Below are 15,243 nucleotides of genomic sequence, written 5' to 3' on the forward strand. Positions count from 1 at the left end.
TGAAAAAAGAATAATGGCTTTCTTGGAAGAAATTGATTCCCAGAAACATCCTCTACAAAGTTGAGAGTGTTTCAATTTAGACATTAGTTTGAAAAGAGCCACGTGACCATCACAAAGCTCTTTCAATCTAATCTGTGACATTTTTTTTAAATATAAACCTTTCCTACTTGAGTCATAGTCCTTTGTGTGCATTTAAATTCAAACTGAATGTGTACTATTTGTAATTTTTCCCCCAAAACAAATCTGTTTTGTCAGAACAGGGACTTGATTGGAAACTTCTGTACGGCCGTCATCCCGTCAATATTGCGCAAGATTTGCCTGCAACCATTCAAATCAAATATCCCAAGTGCAATGCATCCAGTTGTGTTCATTTGTACTTATTAAATTCTCATGTCTGCAGCATTAGTAAGATGTTGTGCAGGGTTTTGAGAGAGCCGTATGACTACTGTTGAGTTTGCGTCACGGCCCTAAATGATATCTGTCATCGGTTTAGCCCATCCGGGTTTCAGTTGTTCTCTCGCTTTGAGAGCGTGCAACGGGCAGTGGGCACTCAAGGAAGTGGTTTTCTGTCACTGCACTTGAAGGTTAATGCATTTAAGGCTTCTACATGTGTCTGATGATTGTGGTTTGACTGGGGAGATGATCATCTTCACATATGCTCACAGCTTCTCATGTGCTCAACTAAGGCCAGCTGAGGGGAAAGGCTCTGGGAAAGCAAACTACAGCACGTTTTGGCCAGTGCATTTATTCTGAATATTCATTTTTCACCATTGGGAAACCTTATAATATATCATGTATCACCATGTTAACTAGGTGCAACATGATAAAACATATCTTCCATGTTAATCCATGTTTTTTTTTTTGTTTTTTTGTTTTTTTTCAGTGACATTTTGTCAGTTCTGTTTTTGTCAAATTGTAGCTGGTCCCTCCAACTTTAAAATATCATTGCTCCGAAATCCTCCTAGTTGAATTTTGTATCATTCAGCTGTGGTTTGTTGGTAAGTCAGGTGGTAGATCAAAGGTTGCTGGCCGGGTTGTTCTGCAGATTTTGGAGAGCCACCTGCACGTGAGGTTTCAAGGGAATTTTGTAATGGTTTGCTGGAACCTCCTGCTGCCTTGCCAATACAAGTAAACACCTGTAAATCTGCTGTGCTTCCCCTAAAAAAACGCTGTCAGGGATCATAATGTTCACATTCTCACTGCCTGAGACAATAGCTATATCTGCACTCCCTCTATCTCACTTCACTTATCTCTCTCTTTCTCTCTCTCAGGCCTGTGTCACACCACACACGTAAGCAGCATACTGTTATTAACAAGTTACAGCATTCAAACTCCACAAGCAAGCAGTCTACAAGTCTGAGCCTAGTCTACAAGTAACAAGATAATACATTTAAAATTCACCTATTTATCGACATGATGGTTCTTTAAAGAACCTTTGACTGAATGGTTCTTTGTGGAACCAAAAATGATTATTCTATGGCATTGCTGTGAAGAACCTTTCAAAGCACCCTTATTTTTAAGAGTCATTTATTGTCATTTATTCAGCCAGCTAGTTTTTTCTTTGCCCTGTGGCCAGGAAAACTGTTAAAAATGACTCAAATATAATGATTATTACCCAAATATTGAGATGAGCGGTTAAAATGGTTGCTATGCCCCAGATTTAAACTACTGTGAATTAAGCACTAGAAAGCACTGGGCATCAAAGGCTGTGGAGAGCAGAAAATCTCCATCATTGCAGTGAAAGCTTTGGAAAAGTGACGCAGGGAAACCGGAAGTTTGAAGTAATCAAATAAAAACCATAAAAAAACATGCAACAAAAAAAAAAACTATAAAAAATCTAGTATATTTTTCTATGTGTGAACAGCAGTTGATCCTGATGGCATTGGCTGGCAATGTCCTGCTGAATTTCCAGAATGAAGTAGAGGCTTTAGAAATCCCTTCCCAACATAGGCTTTTCTCTCAATTCGAGCAGCACCGCTGTTTAAAACAGCCTGGAATGAAATATTCAGATGGAACCTTGTGTGAATACAGAAGATGGGGAGAAATGGGGGATAAAAGTCTTCTTTTAGATGCTGCCAGACTGAGGTTTCCTAACAGTGCCAAGGGCATACATCTTGAGAGGTTTAATAAAATCCATAAATTGCATGTGGAATGTCTGGGATTGTGTGGCGGATGGACAGCAGCATTGCAGGGCAAATGAGAAGCAGTCTATGAGGGAGCTATAAAAAGAGAGCAGAGGTCACCACTCACACACTCATTAATATTACACTGATCTCAGGTCAGGTTTCAGTCTCCCAGTCTCCCGTTTACACAGACATCGGGGGCCGCAGAACACATGACAGCATGGTGATGGACAGCTCTGTTGTGTAACTGTTAACTAAACAGTGCATTTCACAAAATACCACAGGAAATGATGACGAATTCAGTCTCTTTGATTAAAAAGGAATTTGAAAAATGGAGGCATTATCTTAATTCTTATTAACAAGATAAATTACTGTATCTCATTAATGTTTCCTTATTCCTGAGATTCGCTTTGGTGATGACAGTTTGTTTAAAGACGTGTATCTGTAACATGTTTTTGAAGACCTAATATCTTTTTTGATAGTACATCTTTAAATAGAATCCTCCCAAAAGGAACTCTCCTTAAAAACACAGAGGTCAAAATCCAGTTTACTTCTCATTAGTAATCATAATAAGTATTTATATGTAAAGTGTGATTGTAGCAAATGTACATTTTGGTACTGTATGTTTGCATAGACATTAAAGCATTTTTAACGCGTTGACAATCTGTACAAGCAATGTACATGTAAACAACTATAGACACAACAACAATCTAACAAATAAATAATAAAAACTAAACACATAAAACAAAAACTTAATACTTATCTTTGTATCTAAAATTCATTCTTTTTGCTTTGTTTGTCAAATTCATTCAATTTGTGCCCAAGTCCAAACAATCAAAATCAAAAAAATATAACCAAATACTAATACTAATATTAATAAAAATAAAAAAAAAATATAAATAAAAATTATAAACAAAAATAAAAATAATTATCATTATCAACAATCCAAAATGCATTTTTTTTTTTTATTCTATAGTGAAGTATACAGGTAACTATTCAGATTTATTTTTAAAATATAATATGAATATCAGAAACCTTTGACCGTTTTTTTTTTACATTTCTATAGCTAAAAGTAACTATCTTGTTTTATGTGTTTTTAATACATTCAAATTGTGTGTAGATCAAAAGCTGTGAAGAAGGCTAAAGATCAAGGTAAGCATCTCAAATATGTAATGTTAATTTTTTATGTTAACTTTTATTCCGTAAATTGTATTGCTTTATTCAGGATTAAATTAATGCATTAACTATAGGCAAAATATTAAAACAAAATACTTCAGCCGTGATGCCATTGACAGAACAAGTTATATCTTAATGACTTTCTTCAAAAAAACATGCAGTGATTAATTGTGCACTCATTAGGAAAGCAAATAGATTTGCATAATAAATTTAAGTTGTTTAAAATCGTGAATAAATCTACCAGTGCTCAAAGGAAAAAGAGACCAAATCTAAATTCACTGCTCTGAGGTCCTGGCAGAAAGGCTTTATTAGCCCACCCAGCACCTGTACTTCAGTATGCCAAGTTGGTAATCAAACCTTACTCAGCATTGAGCGCCACATGTGAGGTGCCCATCCAAAGAATGACCTAAGACTGATGCAGTCACACAATGTGCTAAAACACACAAACACTCTGATTGGGCGTCTCCGGTGGAGAGGGTGTGATGAGAGAGCGCGGGCTGCAGGAGAGGTTTTTGCAGCTCGTTAAACGCTCTTTAATCACATCACGCAGCATGCCAGCACTTTAATCCAACAACTTCAGGTTTTCTCTCTGTCTCCTTCTTACAATCGCGAGATGCTTGATAAATGTGTTTAATAACTTCAGGAAACGAGAGCACTTATGTTAAACATCAATCTAGCCGGAGGTTTAAAAAAAAGAGACAGGGATTCCAAATCCAGGAGATTTGGCTTCGGTTCTTACAAGCCTTTTCCAGATATGTGTAGACAAATTGGTTGTGGAGATGTGTACCAGTGTGTGTTTGTGCCTGAGGAGCCGGTGTCTTTAGCACAAGACAGACTCACTTATCTGAGAGCAAAGGGGCTGTTTGTGTCCTTCAGGAGTCATGAGAACACTTTGCCTCCTCTTTGGCCTCTATACTCTCACAGGTTTAGCATGAAAAGATGATGTAGAAAAGAGTGTCAAGCTTGGGTTACATCAGTGTCTATAGTCTTAACTGTAAGGAATGTAGAAATTATTTTTGTTTTGTTGTTTTCTCTCAGTCTTACAAGATGAAATCTCTGTGCTTTGGGCATTAAAACCTGAAATCCCTTGTGAGAAAGAAGTGTGCTTGAATATTGATTTTGAATCAGTTGAATCAAACCTGGCATGACCTTGTTTCCTAACACATTAAGTATACTTGTATACTCATTATGTTTTAATAATCTTTTGTTGTTACACTTATTCTGATGCGTTTACTAACACACTAAAGCACATGCAAAGAGCTTTATTGTAATTTTAACTGTAGTGTGTGATTCGATATTGCATTTAAGGTAATGCACTTTAATCATATTTCAAAGATGGGGGTAATTATAAAGATATAAGTGGGTCAAAAAACACTAATTTAATTTAAGACAATTAAGTTTCAGAAAACACTACATTCAGCTTGCACTTAAGTATATTGTTTTAAAGTATATTATGTATGTATTATGTTTTTAAAGTACTTCTTTTTCACAATGAATAGTTCACTCAAAAAATTATTTTATTTAGTTTTTTTTTTTTTTTTTTTTTTTTCTCATTTACTCACCCTTGTATAATACAAAACCTCTATGACTTACTTTCTTCTGTGGAACACAAGGTGAATTTTGACTTCACACAGCTCCAAAAGCAATCAAAGTAGCATTGAAGTTGTTCATTTATCTTGTGTGCTATATTCCAAATCCATATCAGTCTTCTAAAGCGATGTTATGTAGCTTTATGTGACAAACAGACTCAAATATCACTCAAGTAAATCACTCCCTCATTCATTTGCAGTTATTCATTCCTTTTCATCACTGTTCTCATATAGGGTTCCAGTGACGCAGGTTTAACATCAACAAGTTGCTGGCTTCAGAAGACTTGCAATATAGTGCACAAGTCTTATGTTTTTACAAAACAAACAACCACTAACAACAGAAATTTTATAGAAAACAGCTGCATAAAGGTTTTTTTTTTTTTTCTTCAAAACATATGAGTTTGGAACAAAATGACAGTGCGTAAATAAATGACAGAATTTCATTTTTGATTAAACTGTCCCTTTAAGAGAAAAAAAAAGCAAGAGAAATTGATTATGGCTGCATGGGAGAGTGTGGCTAGTTCAGTTTGTCTTGGGTTCAGATGAAGCGTATGTTTGTCAGTTTTGTCTTGCTGTGTGTACACAACAGCACGACTTTGATCTCTTATGTTTTCAGTGCTCCACCCACTCAGAACCCTCAGGCAATGTGAGGAACTCTCAGAGGTGGATGAACCCCTCCTCGAACCACAGCTGTGGGGTGTTAAAGTGTGAAACGGCTTTCGAGTGGTACTTCTCAACTTCTGAGACATCCATATCCAGGTTATTGAGTAAATAACAGAGTTTCTAAAAGTGTTAAAGGGATAAAGTGAAAATTCTGATACAACTTACAATATATTTAACAAAACCTGAGAGGTTTTTGTCTAGTTAACCAAAACTACGAAGGTCACGAAGGTGTTGTAAAATGATTCCACATGAATAGAGCATCCATGTTTGAGCTACTGTGTTCATATGTGATGTGCTTTATGTATGTGCTGATCATTGTTCAGTTGTGAATAAAAGGCTAAATAAAATCTGTTCATCATATAAAGGATCAAATCTTTTCACAAGACTTGAACTGCATGATTCATGTGGATTCATTTTCAACGCCTTTATGACCTTTTTGGATCTTCTAGGTTTTCGGTCACCTGTACTTTGAGGTTTCATTAAAAATGTCCTGATAATTTACTTACCCCCATGTCATCCAAGATGTTCATGTCTTTCTTTCTTCGTTTCTTCAGGGTTTTTGAGGAAAACATTCCAGAATTTTTCTCCATATAGAGGACTTCAATGGGGATCAACGGGTTGAAGGTCCAAATTGCAGTTTCAGTGCAGCTTCAAAGGGCTCTACATCATCCCAGTCAAGCAATAAGGGTCTTATCTAGTAAAAATAAAATCTAAAAAAAACAAAAATGTATATACACTTTAAAAACAAAAACTCTCCCCCCACAATATCTCCGACGATTATCAACAACAACTTCATGTAATACGTAGTCACGGTGGAAAGATCTGATTTTCTCCTCCAACTTCAAAATTGTCCAACAGCATTGTTTTATCTTTTTTTGGAATGGTCATTGGATTTAGTCTATGCACATTCACTTTGTAAACACTGGGTCGGTACTTCCACCTACCTCACAGGTGACCTTTCCAACGTGACTACGTAATACGGGAAGTTGTTGATGTGCATTGCATAGCTAGTGCAAGACAAGCATTTGTCGTTAAAAAGCATATATATATATATATAAAAGAAAGAAAGACATGAACATCTTGGATGACATGGGGGGTTTGGAACGACATGATAGTGAGTAAATGATGACAGAATTTTCATGTTGGGGCGCTTTGTGTTTTCCATAGTCAGTTGAACAGTCTGAATAGGATGGCGCTTCTTTCTTCTCTGCTTTCTTTCAGTATAACCTTAAAGAAACTGTTCAAAGGGGCCCCAGCCTTTCCTCACCTGCACTAGGGGCCGCACCTCCAGGTCTGGTCTATCATAGAGAACCAGCATCCATTAGAGCAAGAGTTGGATTAACCCCTCTAAAGCACACATGGTGCGGTCATAAACCCCTTCTCTTTACGCTGTTTACACTAACAATATCCAGCAGTGTGCGCATGTGGGTGTTTAGTGCATTATAAAACCTATAGAATGCCGCCCCTCTTACTCCAGATCTGTTTCAGAGTAAATCATGGTAGTATTTGTCAGGTCTCACACTAAACGGCATGTTGCTCCCTCACATTCCCCTTTGGTTTCTCGGTGCCAAAAACGATGACTTTTCTTTACTGCAGGAAGTGTGGAGGAAACCAGGCTTCATTTATTGCCACCTTATACACTAGTTCCAAGAAACAGCATTACGGCGTTCTCGTGTTTACGACCAGCAGCATGAAATGAAAACTTGTGGAGCTTAATGCAAGTTGAGCTTAAATGCAGCAATTATTATAGAAATAGAGGCATTCTGAAGTGAGCTAAAGAGGGGAATGACGAACAAACACCTGCTTGCAATTTTGCAAACTGAGATTCCAGAGTCTGCTCTCGGCCGGCGTGTGCTCTCTGCATCATTGTTCAGATAAATTTGATATAGATCCAGTATGAATTCTCTGCAAGTATAGAGAAGGGATATATTTGTCACATGGCCAGTGGGTCAGAGAGAATAGCCACATGAAATTCAAAATGCATACAGTTATACCTTTTTTTCTATCCCAAATTCCAGCTGATGGAGCTGACCCATATGTGCTGTGTTTCTGGGACAGAACATAGAGTGCTGCTGGAGCTCTGTGCAGAGGAGGCTGAAGTGAATGCTTGAAGAAGAATGTGATCTCTGCTTTGGAAATTGCATTTAGTCATTTTGTACATTCTTTCCTTACCTTTGTCAACCTTTCACAATTGAACATACTGAAAAAAATCCAGCATTCAAATCTGAAGCATACATTTAGGTCGCAAAACTAGACTAAAGAAAAACAAAAATCTGACTTACTGACAAATTAAATAATTTAAATGTAAATAATATTAATTTAAATAAATGATATATTAAATATTATTAATAATTTCTTAATAATTTCATTATTTATATACAAGTTTATTTTATTTCTTTTTTTATTATTTATCTTTTAATATGTGTTATGTATTAAATAGAATTCTATTTCAAATGTGTGATGACAATCACTTCTTTTCAAATGCTCAACTCACACTGGTTCTCGATGCACAAGTCAAACATTATGAGTCTGTATGTTTGAAAGACTGTATGTTTGTTTTCTTGGTTCAGTCAGTCTGTTTGCACTGTTGCTCTCTTTTAGTTAACAGCAAAAGTTGTAACTTTGACACGTTACTTTTAAAAAAATTTATTGCGCTTTCTCAATTCATTTGGGTTTCTGCTACACAAGGCATTCAAGGTCACTGTTTAATTTAATCTTAAGAAATAACCATTTCCAATTTTTGGAACCAATGTCTAGAACTAAGTTCAACCAATACTTTTTTGGGTGTGTAATCGATTTAAACTGCAGTAAGGGGGAAAAAAAACTCAGAAAACAATGCATGCTGTGGTTGAGTCATGCATTCTCAGACGCTTCCTTAGCTGGCTGCCTAGATCCGTGCACTTTCCAAAGATGTATCAAACTTCATGCCTTTAAGCAAGCATTTTGGTCTCCTTATCTTGACCTAAATATACCGTTCAGAACTGATTTCCTGTGCAACCACACACATTTTGTTGCTGGTTATTAGTTTGGCATGTGTGAGAATCTTTCTCCCATGCACTGTACCTGCTTTGAATTTGGTGCTGATATCTATTTACCAAACCACACAGGCCCCTGTCCTACTGCTCAGCAGTCAGGAGCTGATTCAGTGTCTGATCCAGAGGAACATCTCTCCCTCTCCCCCTCTGTTTTCCTCCCTTGAATCTTCCCAAAGATGGGACTGGTTTAATGGAACACTTACGATAGGAATCATTCCGAATGTCGGTGGACTTGCGTGTGAGGCATGTGATGTTGGCCTTCAGTCTTCTCTTATGTGGAGAGAAATAAAGCCAGAAGAGTTTATAATAGGTCATAATATCAACAACTGGAAAAAAACTAAGCTAATCAAGATTTTTTTGAATATGATAAGTATGTGAGTGATTGCTATGGCATTGCTAATCAGTTGGTAAGGCATATCTATCTATCTATCTATCAGTGGATGAATGTACGGATGGATAGATAGATGGATGGATGGACGAACAGGTTGATAGACTGACAGATGGATGGATGATGGATGGATGGATGGATGGACAAACAGATGGATGGATGGATTGATGATGGAGGAACAGATAAATAGCACGTAAATATCTATCTATCTATCTATCTAACTATGGATGGATGGAGGATGGATGGATGGAGGGATGGATGGATGGATGGATGGATAAACAAACAGACAGATAGACCAATGGATGGATGGATGGATGGTCAAACTAACTGATGAACAGATAGATAGCACGTACATATCTATCTATCTATCTGTGGATGGATGGATGGATGGATGGATGGATGGATGGATGGATGGATGGATGGATGGATGGATGGATAAACAAACAGACAGATAGACCGATCGATCGATGGATGGATGGGTGGATGGATGGACGGATGGATGGATGGATGGATGGATGGATGGATGGATGGAGGAACAGATAAATAGCACATACATATCTATCTATCTAACTGTGGATGGATGGATGGATGGATGGATAAACAGACAGACAGACAGACCGATGGATGGATGGATGGATGGTTGAACAGATAGATAGCACGTACATATCTATCTATCTATCTGTGAATGGATAGATGGATGGATGAACAAACAGATAGATAGATAGATAGATAGATAGATAGATAGATAGATAGATAGACTGATGGATGGATGGATGGATGGATGAACAGATAGATAGAGAGAGAGATTTAAAAAAATCATGTTTAATTTGATGAATTACTTGCCATTTCTTCGTAATTATTTTTAAAATTACTAGCAATTTCTGATAATAGATAAGGAAAAATGTAGTTATTATGCATATGTATGCGCCTGCTGAACATTGTTATGTAAAGAATGACATCTGTGACATCGCTGATGACGGTGAAAATGACTGCAGGTACCCGCATATGCGCTGCAGGGGGAGGACATGCCCACAGGTCAGAGGCTGGCACGACCGACACGCTGGGTGAATATAGTGTGTGTTTGGGCTGCGGGAGAGGAGGTGAGGCGGTTCTGTGTGCTCTTGCTGCGATAAGAGCGATGGAACAGTGACTCTGATTGTGTACCTAAAGCCCCGAGGCTGAGTGAGGAGCCGTGCAGGAATGTATGCAGCCGTCACAAGTTTGAAAACAAACAGCTTTAGGACGTGGTCTTCTCTTTCACACCCAGACTGTCTCTCTGAAGAGCTGGAAAGGTGTTATTTTGACCCCCGTTTTCCTTTTCTTTCTTTGCTCATCGCCACTTTCACTGTGTTTGCACCCACACATGGAAATGTTTGCAATACTTGCAATTATGCAGTGCACTGTGTAGTATTTTAGGGTTGAAGGTCTGTATATTTAACGAAAAATGTACTGGTAATTTTCTGACAGGACATTATCCATTTTTCTACTCATTTATTTATTACAGAGATATACATGATTGGAAATTGTATCATTTTAATATATTTTTGTCTTGTTTTAAGCAGAAACCTCTTAAAATTTGTATTAATAATCGAGAAAATAAATTACGAAGTGGGTAAAAAAATACACTTCATTGATATTTTCTGTCAAACCAGCTTTGCTTATGATGTAATACATCTTCCTTTAAGGATGTTTTTACTGGAAAACTAGACAAAATACTGATTAAGAAAAATATTTTTATGTAGTGTAATATTTCTGCAAAATAAAAACAGGTTGTGATTTATCTTACTTGGAAAGCTCTTGGCATCAGGGGATGAGGCCTAGACACACACGCCAGAAACAAACAGAGATTTGAGTCCTTATCAATCACAGCACTTAACACAGAACATGTCTCTGAAACTCTCTGTGTAAATCTTTGACAGATAAAAACTCAGCTTCCCCTGTGAGAACAGATTTTACTGCCCAGATAAGATGGAAGATTTCCTTTCAACCCAGAGCAGAAATAAACAGATCCAGGGAGATACACTGACACTGTAATGTAAGTTCTCTTTTCTGATTTGCCTTTGTGCTTTGTCCCTTTGAGGCCCCATCAGACATATAAAAATTTGAGAGTGTGCATGTATACTTCACTACCCGCAGTTGAAGGCGTTCATGCTCTAGAAAGTTGATTCTGTTTGGTCAGTCATGGCATTTTTTTTTATTTTATTTTTTTACTGCTAAACTGTATAATTGACAGATTTCCTATAACTGAAAATATCAAAACAAAGGAATGTTGACATAAAATAAATAATAAAAATTTAAGATTCTGCACTGTTTCTAGGTCACCAATAAGAAAATATTTGACACTGGCTTGGGACAGTTTATGCAGCTTGAGTTATGCTATCATTAAAGCAAAAGTTAGAGGAATACATTTTTCAGTTCAACTTCCAACTGAAATTGTTGTTTTGATCAATTCTAATGCAAAGAAAAACATTTTCAATAATGGTCTCAGACTTTTGAATGCCATTTGTTTGGTTGGTTGGTTGGTTGGTTGGATGGATGGATGGTTGTTTGGTAGGTAGACAGTTTGTTTGTTCCTTCATTTGTTCATTTGGATTGATGCTGGATGGATAGATGTTTGTAGGTAGGTAAGTTTGTTGATTTGTTCATTCATTTGGGTAGTTGGATAGATTTGTTTATTTGTTTATTCATTCAGGTAGTTGAATAGATAGATGTATGGATGGATGTTTGGTAGGTAGGTAGGCAGGTAAGATTGTTTGTTTGTTTGTTTGTTTGTTTGTTCATTTGTTTGTCCATTAATTTGGTTGGTTGGATGGATGGATGGATGGATGGATGATTGGTTGGTAGGTAGTAGGTAAGTTGTTAATGGTTTGTAGATGGATGGATGGATGGATGGATGGATGATTGGTTGGTAGGTAGTAGGTAAGTTGTTTGTTTGTTTGTTCGTTCACTCATTTGGTTGGCTGGTAGGTTGGATGGATGGATGATTGGTTGGTAGGTAGTAGGTAAGTTGTTCATTCGTTTGTTCATTCATTGGTTCTTTTGGTTGGTGTTTTGGATGGTTGGTATAGGTAGTTAAGTTGTTTGTTTGTTTGTTTATTTGTTTGATCAGTTGGATGAATGGATGGTTGGTTGGCAGGTAAGTTGCTTGTTTGTTTGTTCATTCGTTTGTTCGTTGATGGATGGATGGATGGATGGATGGATGGATGGATGGATGGATGGATGGATGGATGGATGGATGATGGATGGTTGGTTGGTTGGTTGGTTGGTTGGTTGGTAGGCAGTAGGTAAGTTGTTTGGTTGGTTGGTAGGCAGTAGGTAAGTTGTTTGTTTGTTCATTAGTTCACTAAGTTAGTTGGTAGGTAGGTAGGGAAGTTTTTTGTTCATTCATTTGTTAGGTTGATTGAGTGAATGGTTTGGTAGTAGATAGGTAAGTTGTTTGTTTGTTCATTTGTTTATTCGTTTGGTCGGTCAGTCAGTTGGATGAATGGATGGTTTGTAGGTAGGTATGTAGGTAAATTGTTTGTTTGTTTGTTTGTTTGTTTGTTTGTTTGTTTGTTTGATTAATTTTTTATTTGTTTGTTTGTCTGAGTAACTTGACCAGGTCCTGAACACCCTTTTGAAATTTATGTTGATAACCAGTTGACTGTACATTTATTTTTACCAAAAATTCAGTTTAGAGAGGCGAAATTAGATTGGTATCCATATGTAATTTCATAATGCTTCACAACTTAAGAACAAAGGTAAATTATTATATTGCTGACACCACAGTTGTTGGGTCTGTAGCTTTGATTTTGTTTGGAGGGACTATACAAGACAAATTGTATGAGATAGAAAAATAAAAGTGGTATTGTGAAAAGCATGGCCTAGGGCTATCAGCTCAGCCAATCAGAGCCCTCTGTCTGGCCCAGTGAAAGTATGGGAAATGGGGGAATATGGGTAGATGGTAGAACTCCTTATCTGTGGCCACAGCAGTGCACTGATTCAGGCCAACCACGTTAACTACAACCAATTACATCTGGTCTGTTGAGTACATACATCAGCGGAAGGAATGCTTCCTCAAACCATTGAAGCTTTGTTTCCATCGGTGGTGATTATTTAAACTGTATTGTGTATAATGAGTGGTTATTACTGATTAATATTGTTTATTATTGATACTGGAAAGGCGGCCTGTCCATATCCAGACCCAAACAACAAATTAGTTTGGTTCACTTAGGGCACAAAAGAATTTTGGATCTGTTGCAACTTTGCTGAAGATGTTTAGAGAGGAAAGGCAAAAGAGCGTGGTGGGGTAAAGAAGGTGTAAAGTTTGATGGGGGCATCATAATCTGCTTTGCACTCATGCAGGTAAAGGAATGGTCCCACAGCAAACACAGACACACATCAAACCCATATACACACACACACACACAAAAAAAAAAAAAATGCCTGCACACCTCTTGCCCGATAAAGTCCTCTGGGTCACAGCTTTTTAGAGCAAATATGGCTAATGCTATCCATCAAAATAGCTGCTATATACGGCTATCTTTCAAAAGATTGGGGTCTGTAAGATTTCAGAATTCTGTAATTCTTTAAGAAATATTTAATGATCACCAAGTTTGCATTTATTTAATGAAAAAATACTGTAAAAAAAGCAATATTGTCAAATATTATTACAGTTTAAACTAACTTTTTCTTTGTTAATATATTGTAAAATGAAATGTATTCCCGTGATGTCAAAGCTGAATTTTCAGCAGCCATTTCTCCAGTATTCAGTGTCACTTCAGAAATCATTTTAATATGCTTACTTGGTGCTCAATTAACATTTCTTCTTCAATTGATTAATATTTTTGTAAAAACTGTAATACATTTAATACATTTTTCAAAACATTTTTCAGGATTCCTTGATAAATAGAAAGTTCAAAAGAACAGCATTTATTTAAAATAGACAACTTTTGTAACATTATAAATTACGTTACTGTCACTTTTGATTAATTTAATTATATATTTTTTTTTATAATGAATCCTTGCTGAATAAAAGCATGTAAAAGTAAGTAATAAAAGTATAACTTGTTTTAAAGAAAATCTTACAGACCCAACAGTATATATAATTGTATTTATTTATTTATTTATTTATTTTTTTTTTTGCATGGTCAAATTTTAGCTTTTAAAGAATGTAAGTGAAGAGGTTTTTCATGCATTTCTTTCTTTGATAATCCACATGCATTCAACAACAACAAAAAATAGCTAAAAAAAAAAAGTATTTTCAACGAATTTTCCAATTTAATCGAGCTGGCATTGATGAAATTCCTGAAAATCTCCAGTACTGAAAAGTTTGGTCTAGAAAAATGTTTTACCACCTCAAAGACATTCCTGAGTTCTTGCTGGTCTGTTGTTCAATGTGAGACTCATGGTTTTGCCATCACGCATACAGCGCAGGAGAACATGAACAGCACAGAAATAAAATTCACAAACTTTCTAAATCTTAAAAAAAAATCTACAATCCCAAACAGACTTTTTCAAATACATAGACAATGAAAAAAGTATCTACTACTGTAGAAAGAGATGAAAATTCTAAAAACTTTCTCTCAAGCTATATCCAGCATAATTCCAGCAGGCAGCCTGTTTTAATAAAGTAACATTATTCTGATGATCAACTATATAGGCATGCATTGATCATTTCTGACTGCAGTTACTTCCAAAAAAATCTTGTCACTTTAACAACTAATCACAACACCTTTTCTAGTTTGTAATAATTTCTTTCAAGATAAGGATTTATTAGATTTATTCAAGTAAGGATTTATTGTTTACCAGATGTTGTAGGAGCAGAATATGGCTTCCTATGCATGTTCACATACATTGTTTTGGCAAATAAAAATAGTCTCCATTTAGCAAAGGGACAAAGGAAGAGTTGGTTCCTCTTGTACCAACATCTCTGTCTCTATTGTATGTAGTCTGACTGACACTTCTCCATTGCCCAAGGAGGCTCTCTATCTGATGTGCCAGCCGGCATATAATTGCTGTTCATTCAAGGTAAAAGTTTGGAAGTCTCTTCGGAAATTGGCTAAATGCAGGGTGCTGGTGGCGTCTAGTTCTAATACAGCCCTGTGCTCTTTTTTTGAAAAGAAATTATTACTTTTGTCCATCAAGAATGCACAAAATTGATCAAAAGTGAAGACATATTAATAATATTACCAGTAATTTCTATTATAAATTAATGTTGTTTTTTGAACTTTCTATTTATCAAATACTCCTGAAAAGATGCATCACATAGATCACATTTTCATCATTGA

This window comes from Cyprinus carpio, chromosome B16, assembly GCF_018340385.1.
Source record: "Cyprinus carpio isolate SPL01 chromosome B16, ASM1834038v1, whole genome shotgun sequence".
Classification (NCBI taxonomy): domain Eukaryota; kingdom Metazoa; phylum Chordata; class Actinopteri; order Cypriniformes; family Cyprinidae; genus Cyprinus; species Cyprinus carpio.